Source organism: Taudactylus pleione, unplaced genomic scaffold, assembly GCF_031769625.1.
Source record: "Taudactylus pleione unplaced genomic scaffold, aTauple2 ptg000632l, whole genome shotgun sequence".
NCBI classification, from domain to species: domain Eukaryota; kingdom Metazoa; phylum Chordata; class Amphibia; order Anura; family Myobatrachidae; genus Taudactylus; species Taudactylus pleione.
In genome coordinates this window covers 2,314,667-2,334,161 of record NW_028285034.1, presented here as the reverse complement: position 1 = coordinate 2,334,161, position 19,495 = coordinate 2,314,667, and positions in this window count along the sequence as shown.

The following is a 19,495-nucleotide window of genomic DNA, read 5'->3' as shown; positions in this document are numbered from 1 at the left end:
TGCCCCCTCTCATGTCATTGTGCCCATTTCTCACTGCCACCATTATTGCCCCCTCTCATATCATTGTACCCATTTCTCACTGCCACCATTATTGCCCCCTCTTGTGTCTCATTGTGCCCATTTCTCATTGCCACCATTATTGCCCCCTCTCATGTCATTGTGCCCATTTCTCATTGCCACCATTATTGCCCCCTCTCATGTCATAGTGCACATTTCTCATTGCCACCATTATTGCCCCCTCTCATGTCATTGTGCCCATTTCTCATTGCCACCATTATTGCCCCCTCTCGTGTCTTTGTGCCCATTTCTCATTGCCACCATTATTGCCCCCTCTCATGTCATTGTGCCCATTTCTCATTGCCACCATTATTGCCCCCTCTCGTGTCATTGTGCCCATTTCTCATTGCCACCATTATTGCCCCCTCTCGTGTCATTGTTCCCATTTCTCATTGCCACCATTATTGCCCCCTCTCATGTCATTGTGTCCATTTCTCACTGCCACCATTATTGCCCCCTCTCATGTCAATGTGCCCATGTCTCATTGCCACCAATATTGCCCCCTCTCATGTCATTGTGCCCATTTCTCACTGCCACCATTATTGCCCCCTCTGGTGTCATTGTGCCCTTTTCTCACTGCCACCATTATTGCCCCCTCTCGTGTCATTGTGCCCATTTCTCACTGCCACCATTATTGCCCCCTCTCATGTCATTGTGCCCATTTCTCACTGCCACCATTATTGCCCCCTCTCATGTCTCATTGTGCCCATTTCTCATTGCCACCATTATTGCCCCCTCTCGTGTCATTGTGCCCATTTCTCATTGCCACCATTATAGCCCCCTCTCATGTCATTGTGCCCATTTCTCACTGCCACCATTATTGCCCCCTCTCATGTCATTGTGCCCATTTCTCATTGCCACCAATATTGCCCCCTCTCATGTCATTGTGCCCATTTCTCACTGCCACCATTATTGCCCCCTCTCATGTTATTGTGCCCATTTCTCACTGCCACCATTATTGCCCCCTCTCATGTCATTGTGCCCATTTCTCACTGCCACCATTATTGCCCCCTCTCGTGTCTCATTGTGCCTATTTCTCACTGCCACCATTATTGCCCCCTCTCATGTCATTGTGCCCATTTCTCACTGCCACCATTATTGCCCCTCTCATGTCTCAATGTGCCCATTTCTCACTGCCACAATTATTACCCCATCTCATGTCATTGTGCCCATTTCTCACTGCCACCATTATTGCCCCCTCTCATGTCATTGTGCTCATTTCTCACTGCCACCATTATTGCCCCCTCTTGTGTCTCATTGTGCCCATTTCTCACTGCCACTATTATTACCCCTTCTCATGTCATTGTGCCCATTTCGCACTGCCACCATTATTGCCCCTCTCATGTCTCATTGTGCCCATTTCTCACTGCCACCATTATTGCCCCCTCTCATGTCATTGTGCCCATTTCTCATTGCCACCATTATTGCCCCCTCTCATGTCATTGTGCCCATTTATCATTGCCACCATTATTGCCCCGTCTCCTGTAATTGTGCCAATTTCTCACTGCCACCATTATTGCCCCCTCTCAAGTCATTATGCCCATTTCTCACTGCCACCATTATTGCCCAATCTCGTGTCTCATTGTGCCCATTTCTCACTGCCACCATTATTACCCCCTCTCATGTCATTGTGCCCATTTCTCACTGCCACCATTATTGCCCCTCTCATGTCTCATTGTGCCCATTTCTCACTGCCACAATTATTACCCCCTCTCATGTCATTGTGCCCATTTCTCACTTCCACCATTTTTACCCCCTCTCATGTCATTGTGCCCATTTCTCACTGCCACCATTATTGCCCCCTCTCGTGTCTCATCGTGCCCATTTCTCATTGCCACCATTATTGCCCCTTCTCGTGTCATTGTGCCCATTTCTCACTGCCACCATTATTGCCCCCTCTCAGGTCATTGTGCCCATTTCTCACTGAAACAATTATTACCCCCTCTCTTGTCATTATGCCAAATTCTCACTGCCACCATTATTGCCCCCTCTCGTGTCTCATTGTGCCCATTTCTCATTGCCACCATTATTGCCCCTTCTCGTGTCATTGTGCCCATTTCTCACTGCCACCATTATTGCCCCCTCTCATATCATTGTGCCCATTTCTCATTGCCACCATTAATGCCCTCTCTCTTGTCATTGTGCCCATTTCTCACTGCCACCATTATTGCCCCCTCTCGTGTCATTGTGCACATTTCTCACTGCCACCATTATTGCCCCCTCTCATGTCTCATTGTGCCCGTTTCTCATTGCAACCATTATTGCCCCCTCTCGTGTCATTGTGCCCATTTCTCATTGCCACCATTATTGCCCCCTCTCATGTCATTGTGCCCATTTCTCACTGTCACCATTATTGCCCCCTCTCATGTCATTGTGCCCATTTCTCATTGCCACCAATATTGCCCCCTCTCATGTCATTGTGCCCATTTGCCACTGCCACCATTATAGCCCCCTCTCATGTCATTGTGCCCATTTCTCACTGCCACCATTATTGCCCCCTCTCATATCATTGTGCCCATTTCTCATTGCCACCATTAATGCCCTCTCTCTTGTCATTGTGCCCATTTCTCACTGCCACCATTATTGCCCCCGCTGGTGTCATTGTGCACATTTCTCATTGCCACCATTATTGCCCCCTCTCATGTCATTGTGCCCATTTCTCACTGCCACCAATATTGCCCCCTCTCATGTCATTGTGCCCATTTCTCACTGCCACCATTATTGGCCCCTCTCTTGTCATTGCACCCATTTCTCACTGCCACCATTATTGCCCCCTCTCATGTCATTGCGCCCATTTCTCATTGCCACCATTATTGCCCCCTCTCATGTCTCATTGTGCCCATTTCTCACTGCCACAATTATTACCCCCTCTCATGTCATTGTGCCCATTTCCCACTGCCACCATTATTGCCACCTCTCGTGTCTCATTGTGCCCATTTCTCATTGCCACCATTATTGCCCCTTCTCGTGTCATTGTTCCCATTTCTCATTGCCACCATTATTGCCCCCTCTCGTGTCATTGTGCCCATTTCTCAGTGCCACCATTATTGCCCCCTCTCATATCATTGTGCCCATTTCTCATTGCCACCATTATTGCCCTCTCTCTTGTCATTGTGCCCATTTCTCACTGCCACCATTATTGCCCCCTCTCGTGTCATTGTGCACATTTCTCATTGCCACCATTATTGCCCCCTCTCATGTCATTGTGCCCATTTATCATTGCCACCATTATTGCCCCCTCTCCTGTAATTGTGCCAATTTCTCACTGCCACCATTATTGCCCCCTCTCAAGTCATTGTGCCCATTTCTCACTGCCACCATTATTGCCCAATCTCATGTCTCATTGTGCCCATTTCTTACTGCCACCATTATTACCCCCTCTCAAGTCATTGTGCCCATTTCTCACTGCCACCATTATTGCCCCTCTCATGTCTCATTGTGCCCATTTCTCACTGCCACCATTATTGCCCCCACTCGAGTCTCATTGTGCCCATTTCTCACTGCCACCATTATTACCCCCTCTCATGTCATTGTGCCCATTTCTCATTGCCACCATTATTGCCCCTTCTCGTGTCATTGTGCCCATTTCTCACTGCCACCATTATTGCCCCCTCTCAGGTCATTGTGCCCATTTCTCACTGAAACAATTATTACCCCCTCTCTTGTCATTATGCCAAATTCTCACTGGCACCATTATTGCCCCCTGTCGTGTCTCATTGTGCCCATTTCTCATTGCCACCATTATTGCCCCTTCTCGTGTCATTGTGCCCATTTCTCACTGCCACCATTATTGCCCCCTCTCATATCATTGTGCCCATTTCTCATTGCCACCATTAATGCCCTCTCTCTTGTCATTGTGCCCATTTCTCACTGCCACCATTATTGCCCCCTCTCGTGTCATTGTGCACATTTCTCACTGCCACCATTATTGCCCCCTCTCATGTCTCATTGTTCCCGTTTCTCATTGCCACCATTATTGCCCCCTCTCGTGTCATTGTGCCCATTTCTCATTGCCACCATTATTGCCCCCTCTCATGTCATTGTGCCCATTTCTCACTGCCACCATTATTGCCCCCTCTCATGTCATTGTGCCCATTTCTCATTGCCACCAATATTGCCCCCTCTCATGTCATTGTGCCCATTTCCCACTGCCACCATTATTGCCCCCTCTCATGTCATTGTGCCCATTTCTCACTGCCACCATTATTGCCCAATCTCGTGTCTCATTGTGCCCATTTCTCACTGCCACCATTATTACCCCCTCTCATGTCATTGTGCCCATTTCTCACTGCCACCATTATTGCCCCTCTCATGTCTCATTGTGCCCATTTCTCACTGCCATAATTATTACCCCCTCTCATGTCATAGTGCCCATTTCTCACTTCCACCATTTTTACCCCCTCTCATGTCATTGTGCCCATTTCTCATTGCCACCATTATTGCCCCCTCTCGTGTCTCATCGTGCCCATTTCTCATTGCCACCATTATTGCCCCTTCTCGTGTCATTGTGCCCATTTCTCACTGCCACCATTATTGCCCCCTCTCAGGTCATTGTGCCCATTTCTCACTGAAACAATTATTACCCCCTCTCTTGTCATTATGCCAAATTCTCATTGCCACCATTATTGCCCCCTCTCGTGTCTCATTGTGCCCATTTCTCATTGCCACCATTATTGCCCCTTCTCGTGTCATTGTGCCCATTTCTCACTGCCACCATTATTGCCCCCTCTCATATCATTGTGCCCATTTCTCATTGCCACCATTAATGCCCTCTCTCTTGTCATTGTGCCCATTTCTCACTGCCACCATTATTGCCCCCTCTCGTGTCGTTGTGCACATTTCTCACTGCCACCATTATTGCCCCCTCTCATGTCTCATTGTGCCCGTTTCTCATTGCAACCATTATTGCCCCCTCTTGTGTCATTGTGCCCATTTCTCATTGCCACCATTATTGCCCCCTCTCATGTCATTGTGCCCATTTCTCACTGTCACCATTATTGCCCCCTCTCATGTCATTGTGCCCATTTCCCACTGCCACCATTATAGCCCCCTCTCATGTCATTGTGCCCATTTCTCACTGCCACCATTATTGCCCCCTCTCATATCATTGTGCCCATTTCTCATTGCCACCATTAATGCCCTCTCTCTTGTCATTGTGCCCATTTCTCACTGCCACCATTATTGCCCCCTCTGGTGTCATTGTGCACATTTCTCATTGCCACCATTATTACCCCCTCTCATGTCATTGTGCCCATTTCTCACTGCCACCATTATTGCCCCCTCTCATGTCATTGTGCCCATTTCTCACTGCCACCATTATTGCCCCCTCTCTTGTCATTGCACCCATTTCTCACTGCCACCATTATTGCCCCCTCTCATGTCATTGCGCCCATTTCTCATTGCCACCATTATTGCCCCCTCTCATGTCTCATTGTGCCCATTTCTCACTGCCACAATTATTACCCCCTCTCATGTCATTGTGCCCATTTCCCACTGCCACCATTATTGCCACCTCTCGTGTCTCATTGTGCCCATTTCTCATTGCCACCATTATTGCCCCTTCTCGTGTCATTGTTCCCATTTCTCACTGCCACCATTATTGCCCCCTCTCGTGTCATTGTGCCCATTTCTCAGTGCCACCATTATTGCCCCCTCTCATATCATTGTGCCCATTTCTCACTGCCACCATTATTGCCCTCTCTCTTGTCATTGTGCCCATTTCTCACTGCCACCATTATTGCCCCCTCTCGTGTCATTGTGCACATTTCTCATTGCCACCATTATTGCCCCCTCTCATGTCATTGTGCCCATTTATCATTGCCACCATTATTGCCCCCTCTCCTGTAATTGTGCCAATTTCTCACTGCCACCATTATTGCCCCCTCTCAAGTCATTGTGCCCATTTCTCACTGCCACCATTATTGCCCAATCTCATGTCTCATTGTGCCCATTTCTCACTGCCACCATTATTACCCCCTCTCAAGTCATTGTGCCCATTTCTCACTGCCACCATTATTGCCCCTCTCATGTCTCATTGTGCCCATTTCTCACTGCCACCATTATTGCCCCCACTCGAGTCTCATTGTGCCCATTTCTCACTGCCACCATTATTACCCCCTCTCATGTCATTGTGCCCATTTCTCATTGCCACCATTATTGCCCCTTCTCGTGTCATTGTGCCCATTTCTCACTGCCACCATTATTGCCCCCTCTCAGGTCATTGTGCCCATTTCTCACTGAAACAATTATTACCCCCTCTCTTGTCATTATGCCAAATTCTCACTGGCACCAATATTGCCCCCTGTCGTGTCTCATTGTGCCCATTTCTCATTGCCACCATTATTGCCCCTTCTCGTGTCATTGTGCCCATTTCTCACTGCCACCATTATTGCCCCCTCTCATATCATTGTGCCCATTTCTCATTGCCACCATTAATGCCCTCTCTCTTGTCATTGTGCCCATTTCTCACTGCCACCATTATTGCCCCCTCTCGTGTCATTGTGCACATTTCTCACTGCCACCATTATTGCCCCCTCTCATGTCTCATTGTGCCCGTTTCTCATTGCCACCATTATTGCCCCCTCTCGTGTCATTGTGCCCATTTCTCATTGCCACCATTATTGCCCCCTCTCATGTCATTGTGCCCATTTCTCACTGCCACCATTATTGCCCCCTCTCATGTCATTGTGCCCATTTCTCATTGCCACCAATATTGCCCCCTCTCATGTCATTGTGCCCATTTCCCACTGCCACCATTATAGCCCCCTCTCATGTCATTGTGCCCATTTCTCAGTGCCACCATTATTGCCCCCTCTCATATCATTGTGCCCATTTCTCATTGCCACCATTAATGCCCTCTCTCTTGTCATTGTGCCCATTTCTCACTGCCACCATTATTGCCCTCTCTGGTGTCATTGTGCACATTTCTCATTGCCACCATTATTGCCCCCTCTCATGTCATTGTGCCCATTTCTCACTGCCACCATTATTGCCCCCTCTCATGTCATTGTGCCCATTTCTCACTGCCACCATTATTGCCCCCTCTCTTGTCATTGCACCGATTTCTCACTGCCACCATTATTGCACCCTCTCTTGTCATTGTGCCCATTTCTCATTGCCACCATTATTGCCCCCTCTCATGTCTCATTGTGACCATTTCTCACTGCCACAATTATTACCCCCTCTCTTGTCATTGTGCCCATTTCTCACTGCCACCATTATTGCCCCTTCTCGTGTCATTGTTCCCATTTCTCAGTGCCACCATTATTGCCCCCTCTCATATCATTGTGCCCATTTCTCATTGCCACCATTATTGCTCTCTCTTGTCATTGTGCCCATTTCTCACTGCCACCATTATTGCCCCCTCTCGGTTCATTGTGCACATTTCTCATTGCCACCATTATTGCCCCCTCTCATGTCATTGTGCCCATTTCTCTCTGCCACCATTATTGCCCCCTCTCGTGTCATTGCACCCATTTCTGACTGCCACCATTATTGCCCCCTCTGATGTCATTGTGCCCATTTCTCACTGCCACCATTATTGCCCACTCTCATGTCATTGTGCCCATTTCTCACTGCCACCATTATTACGCCTCTCATGTCATTGTGCCCATTTCTCACTGCCACCATTATTTCCCCTCTCATGTCTCATTATGCCCATTTCTCACTGCCACCATTATTTCCCCCTCTCATGTCATTGTGCCCATTTCTCACTGCCACAATTATTACCCCCTCTCATGTCATTGTGCCCATTTCTCACTGCCACCATTATTGCCCCCTCTCGTGTCTCATTGTGCCTATTTCTCACTGCCACCATTATTGCCCCCTCTCATGTCATTGTGCCCATTTCTCACTACCACCATTATTGCCCCTCTCATGTCTCAATGTGCCCATTTCTCACTGCCACAATTATTACCCCATGTCATGTCATTGTGCCCATTTCTCACTGCCACCATTATTGCCCCCTCTCATGTCATTGTGCTCATTTCTCACTGCCACCATTATTGCCCCCTCTTGTGTCTCATTGTGCCCATTTCTCACTGCCACTATTATTACACCCTCTCATGTCATTGTGCCCATATCTCACTGCCACCATTATTGCCCCTCTCATGTCTCATTGTGCCCATTTCTCACTGCCACAATTATTGCCCCCTCTCATGTCATTGTGCCCATTTCTCATTGCCACCATTATTGCCCCCTCTCATGTCATTGTGCCCATTTATCATTGCCACCATTATTGCCCCCTCTCCTGTAATTGTGCCAATTTCTCACTGCCACCATTATTGCCCCCTCTCAAGTCATTGTGCCCATTTCTCACTGCCACCATTATTGCCCAATCTCGTGTCTCATTGTGCCCATTTCTCACTGCCACCATTATTACCCCCTCTCATGTCATTGTGCCCATTTCTCACTGCCACCATTATTGCCCCTCTCATGTCTCATTGTGCCCATTTCTCACTGCCACAATTATTACCCCCTCTCTTGTCATTGTGCCCATTTCTCACTGCCACCATTATTGCCCCTTCTCGTGTCATTGTTCCCATTTCTCAGTGCCACCATTATTGCCCCCTCTCATATCATTGTGCCCATTTCTCATTGCCACCATTATTGCTCTCTCTCTTGTCATTGTGCCCATTTCTCACTGCCACCATTATTGCCCCCTCTCGTGTCATTGTGCACATTTCTCATTGCCACCATTATTGCCCCCTCTCATGTCATTGTGCCCATTTCTCTCTGCCACCATTATTGCCCCCTCTCGTGTCATTGTGCCCATTTCTGACTGCCACCATTATTGCCCCCTCTGATGTCATTGTGCCCATTTCTCACTGCCACCATTATTGCCCACTCTCATGTCATTGTGCCCATTTCTCACTGCCACCATTATTGCCCCCTCTTGTGTCTCATTGTGCCCATTTCTCACTGCCACAATTATTACCCCCTCTCAGGTCATTGTGCCCATTTCTCACTGGCACCATTATTGCCCCCTCTTGTGTCTCATTGTGCCCATTTCTCATTGCCACCATTATTGCCCCTTCTCGTGTCATTGTGCCCATTTCTCATTTCCAACATTATTGCCCCCTCTCATGTCATTGTGCCCATTTCTCACTGCCACCATTATTGCCCCTCACATATCTTTGTGACCATTTCTCATTGCCACCATTATTGCCCCCTCTCATGTCTCATTGTGCCCATTTCTCATTGCCACCATTATTACCCCCTCTCGTATCATTTCACCCATTTCTCATTGCCACCATTATTACGCCTCTCATGTCATTGTGCCCATTTCTCACTGCCACCATTATTTCCCCTCTCATGTCTCATTATGCCCATTTCTCACTGCCACCATTATTTCCCCCTCTCATGTCATTGTGCCCATTTCTCACTGCCACAATTATTACCCCCTCTCATGTCATTGTGCCCATTTCTCACTGCCACCATTATTGCCCCCTCTCGTGTCTCATTGTGCCTATTTCTCACTGCCACCATTATTGCCCCCTCTCATGTCATTGTGCCCATTTCTCACTGCCACCATTATTGCCCCTCTCATGTCTCAATGTGCCCATTTCTCACTGCCACAATTATTACCCCATCTCATGTCATTGTGCCGATTTCTCACTGCCACCATTATTGCCCCCTCTCATGTCATTGTGCTCATTTCTCACTGCCACCATTATTGCCCCCTCTTGTGTCTCATTGTGCCCATTTCTCACTGCCACTATTATTACCCCCTCTCATGTCATTGTGCCCATTTCTCACTGCCACCATTATTGCCCCTCTCATGTCTCATTGTGCCCATTTCTCACTGTCACCATTATTGCCCCCTCTCATGTCATTGTGCCCATTTCTCATTGCCACCATTATTGCCCCCTCTCATGTCATTGTGCCCATTTATCATTGCCACCATTATTGCCCCCTCTCCTGTAATTGTGCCAATTTCTCACTGCCACCATTATTGCCCCCTCTCAAGTCATTGTGCCCATTTCTCACTGCCACCATTATTGCCCAATCTCTTGTCTCATTGTGCCCATTTCTCACTGCCACCATTATTACCCCCTCTCATGTCATTGTGCCCATTTCTCACTGCCACCATTATTGCCCCTCTCATGTCTCATTGTGCCCATTTCTCACTGCCACAATTATTACCCCCTCTCTTGTCATTGTGCCCATTTCTCACTGCCACCATTATTGCCCCTTCTCGTGTCATTGTTCCCATTTCTCAGTGCCACCATTATTGCCCCCTCTCATATCATTGTGCCCATTTCTCATTGCCACCATTATTGCTCTCTCTCTTGTCATTGTGCCCATTTCTCACTGCCACCATTATTGCCCCCTCTCGTGTCATTGTGCACATTTCTCATTGCCACCATTATTGCCCCCTCTCATGTCATTGTGCCCATTTCTCTCTGCCACCATTATTGCCCCCTCTCAAGTCATTGCGCCCATTTCTGACTGCCACCATTATTGCCCCCTCTGATGTCATTGTGCCCATTTCTCACTGCCACCATTATTGCCCACTCTCATGTCATTGTGCCCATTTCTCACTGCCACCATTATTGCCCCCTCTTGTGTCTCATTGTGCCCATTTCTCACTGCAACAATTATTACCCCCTCTCAGGTCATTGTGCCCATTTCTCACTGGCACCATTATTGCCCCCTCTTGTGTCTCATTGTGCCCATTTCTCATTGCCACCATTATTGCCCCTTCTCGTGTCATTGTGCCCATTTCTCATTTCCAACATTATTGCCCCCTCTCATGTCATTGTGCCCATTTCTCACTGCCACCATTATTGCCCCTCACATATCGTTGTGCCCATTTCTCATTGCCACTATTATTGCCCCCTCTCATGTCTCATTGTGCCCATTTCTCATTGCCACCATTATTACCCCCTCTCGTATCATTTCACCCATTTCTCATTGCCACCATTATTACGCCTCTCATGTCATTGTGCCCATTTCTCACTGCCACCATTATTTCCCCTCTCATGTCTCATTATGCCCATTTCTCACTGCCACCATTATTTCCCCCTCTCATGTCATTGTGCCCATTTCTCACTGCCACAATTATTACCCCCTCTCATGTCATTGTGCCCATTTCTCACTGCCACCATTATTGCCCCCTCTCGTGTCTCATTGTGCCTATTTCTCACTGCCACCATTATTGCCCCCTCTCATGTCATTGTGCCCATTTCTCACTGCCACCATTATTGCCCCTCTCATGTCTCAATGTGCCCATTTCTCACTGCCACCATTATTACCCCATCTCATATGTCATTGTGCCCATTTCTCACTGCCACAATTATTACCCCCTCTCATGTCATTGTGCCCATTTCTCACTTCCACCATTTTTACCCCCTCTCATGTCATTGTGCCCATTTCTCACTGCCACCATTATTGCCCCCTCTCGTGTCTCATTGTGCCCATTTCTCATTGCCACCATTATTGCCCCTTCTCATGTCATTGTGCCCATTTCTCACTGCCACCATTATTGCCCCCTCTCAGGTCATTGTGCCCATTTCTCACTGAAACAATTATTACCCCCTCTCTTGTCATTATGCCAAATTCTCACTGCCACCAATATTGCCCCCTCTCGTGTCTCATTGTGCCCATTTCTCATTGCCACCATTATTGCCCCTTCTCGTGTCATTGTGCCCATTTCTCACTGCCACCATTATTGCCCCCTCTCATATCATTGTGCCCATTTCTCATTGCCACCATTAATGCCCTCTCTCTTGTCATTGTGCCCATTTCTCACTGCCACCATTATTGCCCCATCTCATGTCATTGTGCACATTTCTCACTGCCACCATTATTGCCCCTCTCATGTCTCATTGTGCCCGTTTCTCATTGCCACCATTATTGCCCCCTCTCGTGTCATTGTGCCCATTTCTCATTGCCACCATTATTGCCCCCTCTCATGTCATTTTCCCATTTCTCACTGCCACCATTATTGCCCCCTCTCATGTCATTGTGCCCATTTCTCATTGCCACCAATATTGCCCCCTCTCATGTCATTGTGCCCATTTCCCACTGCCACCATTATAGCCCCCTATCATGTCATTGTGCCCATTTCTCACTGCCACCATTATTGCCCCCTCTCATATCATTGTGCCCATTTCTCATTGCCACCATTAATGCCCTCTCTCTTGTCATTGTGCCCATTTCTCACTGCCACCATTATTGCCCCCTCTGGTGTCATTGTGCACATTTCTCATTGCCACCATTATTGCCCCCTCTCATGTCATTGTGCCCATTTCTCACTGCCACCATTATTGCCCCCTCTCATGTCATTGTGCCCATTTCTCACTGCCATCATTATTGCACCCTCTCTTGTCATTGCACCCATTTCTCACTGCCACCATTATTGCCCCCTCTCATGTCATTGTGCCCATTTCTCATTGCCACCATTATTGCCCCCTCTCATGTCTCATTGTGCCCATTTCTCACTGCCACAATTGTTACCCCCTCTCATGTCATTGTGCCCATTTCCCACTGCCACCATTATTGCCCCCTCTCGTGTCTCATTGTGCCCATTTCTCATTGCCACCATTATTGCCCCTTCTCGTGTCATTGTTCCCATTTCTCATTGCCAACATTATTGCCCCCTCTCGTGTTATTGTGCCCATTTCTCAGTGCCACCATTATTGCCCCCTCTCATATCATTGTGCCCATATCTCATTGCCACCATTATTGCCCTCTCTCTTGTCATTGTGCCCATTTCTCACTGCCACCATTATTGCCCCCTCTCGTGTCATTGTGCACATTTCTCATTGCCACCATTATTGCCCCCTCTTGTGTCTCATTGTGCCCATTTCTCACTGCCACTATTATTACCCCCTCTCATGTCATTGTGCCAATTTCTCACTGCCACCATTATTGCCCCTCTCATGTCTCATTGTGCCCATTTCTCACTGCCACCATTATTGCCCCCTCTCGTGTCATTGTGCACATTTCTCATTGCCACCATTATTGCCCCCTCTCATGTCATTGTGCCCATTTCTCTCTGCCACCATTATTGCCCCCTCTCAAGTCATTGCGCCCATTTCTGACTGCCACCATTATTGCCCCCTCTGATGTCATTGTGCCCATTTCTCACTGCCACCATTATTGCCCACTCTCATGTCATTGTGCCCATTTCTCACTGCCACCATTATTGCCCCCTCTTGTGTCTCATTGTGCCCATTTCTCACTGCAACAATTATTACCCCCTCTCAGGTCATTGTGCCCATTTCTCACTGGCACCATTATTGCCCCCTCTTGTGTCTCATTGTGCCCATTTCTCATTGCCACCATTATTGCCCCTTCTCGTGTCATTGTGCCCATTTCTCATTTCCAACATTATTGCCCCCTCTCATGTCATTGTGCCCATTTCTCACTGCCACCATTATTGCCCCTCACATATCGTTGTGCCCATTTCTCATTGCCACTATTATTGCCCCCTCTCATGTCTCATTGTGCCCATTTCTCATTGCCACCATTATTACCCCCTCTCGTATCATTTCACCCATTTCTCATTGCCACCATTATTACGCCTCTCATGTCATTGTGCCCATTTCTCACTGCCACCATTATTTCCCCTCTCATGTCTCATTATGCCCATTTCTCACTGCCACCATTATTTCCCCCTCTCATGTCATTGTGCCCATTTCTCACTGCCACAATTATTACCCCCTCTCATGTCATTGTGCCCATTTCTCACTGCCACCATTATTGCCCCCTCTCGTGTCTCATTGTGCCTATTTCTCACTGCCACCATTATTGCCCCCTCTCATGTCATTGTGCCCATTTCTCACTGCCACCATTATTGCCCCTCTCATGTCTCAATGTGCCCATTTCTCACTGCCACCATTATTACCCCATCTCATATGTCATTGTGCCCATTTCTCACTGCCACAATTATTACCCCCTCTCATGTCATTGTGCCCATTTCTCACTTCCACCATTTTTACCCCCTCTCATGTCATTGTGCCCATTTCTCACTGCCACCATTATTGCCCCCTCTCGTGTCTCATTGTGCCCATTTCTCATTGCCACCATTATTGCCCCTTCTCATGTCATTGTGCCCATTTCTCACTGCCACCATTATTGCCCCCTCTCAGGTCATTGTGCCCATTTCTCACTGAAACAATTATTACCCCCTCTCTTGTCATTATGCCAAATTCTCACTGCCACCAATATTGCCCCCTCTCGTGTCTCATTGTGCCCATTTCTCATTGCCACCATTATTGCCCCTTCTCGTGTCATTGTGCCCATTTCTCACTGCCACCATTATTGCCCCCTCTCATATCATTGTGCCCATTTCTCATTGCCACCATTAATGCCCTCTCTCTTGTCATTGTGCCCATTTCTCACTGCCACCATTATTGCCCCATCTCATGTCATTGTGCACATTTCTCACTGCCACCATTATTGCCCCTCTCATGTCTCATTGTGCCCGTTTCTCATTGCCACCATTATTGCCCCCTCTCGTGTCATTGTGCCCATTTCTCATTGCCACCATTATTGCCCCCTCTCATGTCATTTTCCCATTTCTCACTGCCACCATTATTGCCCCCTCTCATGTCATTGTGCCCATTTCTCATTGCCACCAATATTGCCCCCTCTCATGTCATTGTGCCCATTTCCCACTGCCACCATTATAGCCCCCTATCATGTCATTGTGCCCATTTCTCACTGCCACCATTATTGCCCCCTCTCATATCATTGTGCCCATTTCTCATTGCCACCATTAATGCCCTCTCTCTTGTCATTGTGCCCATTTCTCACTGCCACCATTATTGCCCCCTCTGGTGTCATTGTGCACATTTCTCATTGCCACCATTATTGCCCCCTCTCATGTCATTGTGCCCATTTCTCACTGCCACCATTATTGCCCCCTCTCATGTCATTGTGCCCATTTCTCACTGCCATCATTATTGCACCCTCTCTTGTCATTGCACCCATTTCTCACTGCCACCATTATTGCCCCCTCTCATGTCATTGTGCCCATTTCTCATTGCCACCATTATTGCCCCCTCTCATGTCTCATTGTGCCCATTTCTCACTGCCACAATTGTTACCCCCTCTCATGTCATTGTGCCCATTTCCCACTGCCACCATTATTGCCCCCTCTCGTGTTATTGTGCCCATTTCTCAGTGCCACCATTATTGCCCCCTCTCATATCATTGTGCCCATATCTCATTGCCACCATTATTGCCCTCTCTCTTGTCATTGTGCCCATTTCTCACTGCCACCATTATTGCCCCCTCTCGTGTCATTGTGCACATTTCTCATTGCCACCATTATTGCCCCCTCTTGTGTCTCATTGTGCCCATTTCTCACTGCCACTATTATTACCCCCTCTCATGTCATTGTGCCAATTTCTCACTGCCACCATTATTGCCCCTCTCATGTCTCATTGTGCCCATTTCTCACTGCCACCATTATTGCCCCCTCTCATGTCATTGTGCCCATTTCTCATTGCCACCTTTATTGCCCCCTCTCATGTCATTGTGCCCATTTATCATTGCCACCATTATTGCCCCCTCTCCTGTAATTGTGCCAATTTCTCACTGCCACCATTATTGCCCCCTCTCAAGTCATTGTGCCCATTTCTCACTGCCACCATTATTGCCCAATATCATGTCTCATTGTGCCCATTTCTCACTGCCACCATTATTACCCCCTCTCATGTCATTGTGCCCATTTCTCACTGCCACCATTATTGCCCCTCTCATGTCTCATTGTGCCCATTTCTCACTGCCACAATTATTACCCCCTCTCATGTCATTGTGCCCATTTCTCACTTCCACCATTTTTACCCCCTCTCATGTCATTGTGCCCATATCTCATTGCCACCATTATTGCCCCTTCTCGTGTCATTGTGCCCATTTCTCACTGCCACCATTATTGCCCCCTCTCAGGTCATTGTGCCCATTTCTCACTGAAACAATTATTACCCCCTCTCTTGTAATTATGCCAAATTCTCACTGACACCAATATTGCCCCCTGTCGTGTCTCATTGTGCCCATTTCTCATTGCCACCATTATTGCCCCTTCTCGTGTCATTGTGCCCATTTCTCACTGCCACCATTATTGCCCCCTCTCATATCATTGTGCCCAATTCTCATTACCACCATTAATGCCCTCTCTCTTGTCATTGTGCCCATTTCTCACTGCCACCATTATTGCCCCCTCTCGTGTCATTGTGCACATTTCTCACTGCCACCATTATTGCCCCCTCTCATGTCTCATTGTGCCCGTTTCTCATTGCCACCATTATTGCCCCCTCTCGTGTCATTGTGCCCATTTCTCATTGCCACCATTATTGCCCCCTCTCATGTCATTGTGCCCATTTCTCACTGCCACCATTATTGCCCCCTCTCATGTCATTGTGCCCATTTCCCACTGCCACCATTATAGCCCCCTCTCATGTCATTGTGCCCATTTCTCACTGCCACCATTATTGCCCCCTCTCATATCATTGTGCCCATTTCTCATTGCCACCATTAATGCCCTCTCTCTTGTCATTGTGCCCATTTCTCACTGCCACCATTATTGCCCCCTCTGGTGTCATTGTGCACATTTCTCATTGCCACCATTATTGCCCCCTCTCATGTCATTGTGCCCATTTCTCACTGCCACCATTATTGCCCCCTCTCATGTCATTGTGCCCATTTATCACTGCCACCATTATTGCCCCCTCTCTTGTCATTGCACCCATTTCTCACTGCCACCATTATTGCCCCCTCTCTTGTCATTGTGCCCATTTCTCATTGCCACCATTATTACCCCCTCTCATGTCTCATTGTGCCCATTTCTCATTGCCACCATTATTACCCCCTCTCGTATCATTTCACCCATTTCTCATTGCCACCATTATTACCCCTCTCATGTCATTGTGCCCATTTCTCACTGCCACCATTATTTCCCCTCTCATGTCTCATTATGCCCATTTCTCACTGCCACCATTATTTCCCCCTCTCATGTCATTGTGCCCATTTCTCACTGCCACAATTATTACCCCCTCTCATGTCATTGTGCCCATTTCTCACTGCCACCATTATTGCCCCCTCTCGTGTCTCATTGTGCCCATTTCTCATTGCCACCATAATTGCCCCTTCTCGTGTCATTGTGCCTATTTCTCATTGCCACCATTATTGCCCCCTCTCGTGTCATTGTGCCCATTTCTCACTGCCACCATTATTGCCCCCTCTCATATCATTGTGCCCATTTCTCATTGCTACCATTATTGCCCTCTCTCTTGTCATTGTGCCCATTTCTCACTGCCACCATTATTGCCCCCTCTCATGTCATTGTGCACATTTCTCATTGCCACCATTATTGCCCCCTCTCATGTCATTGTGTCCATTTCTCACTGCCAGCATTATTGCCCCTCTCATGTCATTGTACCCATTTCTCACTGCCACCATTATTGCCCCCTCTCGTGTCATTGCGCCCATTTCTCACTGCCACCATTATTGCCCCCTCTCATGTCATTGTGCCCATTTCTCATTGCCAACATTATATCCCCCTCTCATGTCTCATTGTGCCCTTTTCTCACTGCCACAATTATTACCCCCTCTCATGTCATTGTGCCCATTTCTCACTGCCACTATTATTGCCCCCTCTCGTGACTCATTGTGCCCATTTCTCATTGCCACCATTATTGCCCCTTCTCGTGTCATTGTGCCCATTTCTCATTGCCAACGTTATTGCCCCCTCTCGTGTCATTGTGCCCATTTCTCACTGCCACCATTATTGCCCCCTCTCATATCATTGTGCCCATTTCTCATTGCCACCATTATTGCCCTCTCTCTTGTCATTGTGCCCATTTCTCACTGCCACCATTATTGCCCCCTCTTGTGTCTCATTGTGCCCATTTCTCACTGCCACTATTATTACCCCCTCTCATGTCATTGTGCCCATTTCTCACTGCCACCATTATTGCCCCTCTCATGTCTCATTGTGCCCATTTCTCACTGCCACCATTATTGCCCCCTCTCATGTCATTGTGCCAATTTCTCATTGCCACCATTATTGCCCCCTCTCATGTCATTGTGCCCATTTATCATTGCCACCATTATTGCCCCCTCTCCTGTAATTGTGCCAATTTCTCACTGCCACCATTATTGCCCCCTCTCAAGTCATTGTGCCCATTTCTCACTGCCACCATTATTGCCCAATCTCGTGTCTCATTGTGCCCATTTCTCACTGCCACCATTATTACCCCCTCTCATGTCATTGTGCCCATTTCTCACTGCCACCATTATTGCCCCTCTCATGTCTCATTGTGCCCATTTCTCACTGCCACAATTATTACCCCCTCTCTTGTCATTGTGCCCATTTCTCACTGCCACCATTATTGCCCCTTCTCGTGTCATTGTTCCCATTTCTCAGTGCCACCATTATTGCACCCTCTCATATCATTGTGCCCATTTCTCATTGCCACCATTATTGCTCTCTCTCTTGTCATTGTGCCCATTTCTCACTGCCACCATTATTGCCCCCTCTCGTGTCATTGTGCACATTTCTCATTGCCACCATTATTGCCCCCTCTCGTGTCATTGCGCCCATTTCTGACTGCCACCATTATTGCCTCCTCTGATGTCATTGTGCCCATTTCTCACTGCCACCATTATTGCCCACTCTCATGTCATTGTGCCCATTTCTCACTGCCACCATTATTGCCCCCTCTTGTGTCTCATTGTGCCCATTTCTCACTGCCACAATTATTACCCCCTCTCAGGTCATTGTGCCCATTTCTCACTGGCACCATTATTGCCCACTCTTGTGTCTCATTGTGCCCATTTCTCATTGCCACCATTATTGCCCCTTCTCGTGTCATTGTGCCCATTTCTCATTTCCAACATTATTGCCCCCTCTCATGTCATTGTGCCCATTTCTCACTGCCACCATTATTGCCCCTCACATATCGTTGTGCCCATTTCTCATTGCCACTATTATTGCCCCCTCTCATGTCTCATTGTGCCCATTTCTCATTGCCACCATTATTACCCCCTCTCGTATCATTTCACCCATTTCTCATTGCCACCATTATTACGCCTCTCATGTCATTGTGCCCATTTCTCACTGCCACCATTATTTCCCCTCTCATGTCTCATTATGCCCATTTCTCACTGCCACCATTATTTCCCCCTCTCATGTCATTGTGCCCATTTCTCACTGCCACAATTATTACCCCCTCTCATGTCATTGTGCCCATTTCTCACTGCCACCATTATTGCCCCCTCTCGTGTCTCATTGTGCCTATTTCTCACTGCCACCATTATTGCCCCCTCTCATGTCATTGTGCCCATTTCTCACTGCCACCATTATTGCCCCTCTCATGTCTCAATGTGCCCATTTCTCACTGCCACAATTATTACCCCATCTCATGTCATTGTGCCCATTTCTCACTGCCACCATTATTGCCCCCTCTCATGTCATTGTGCTCATTTC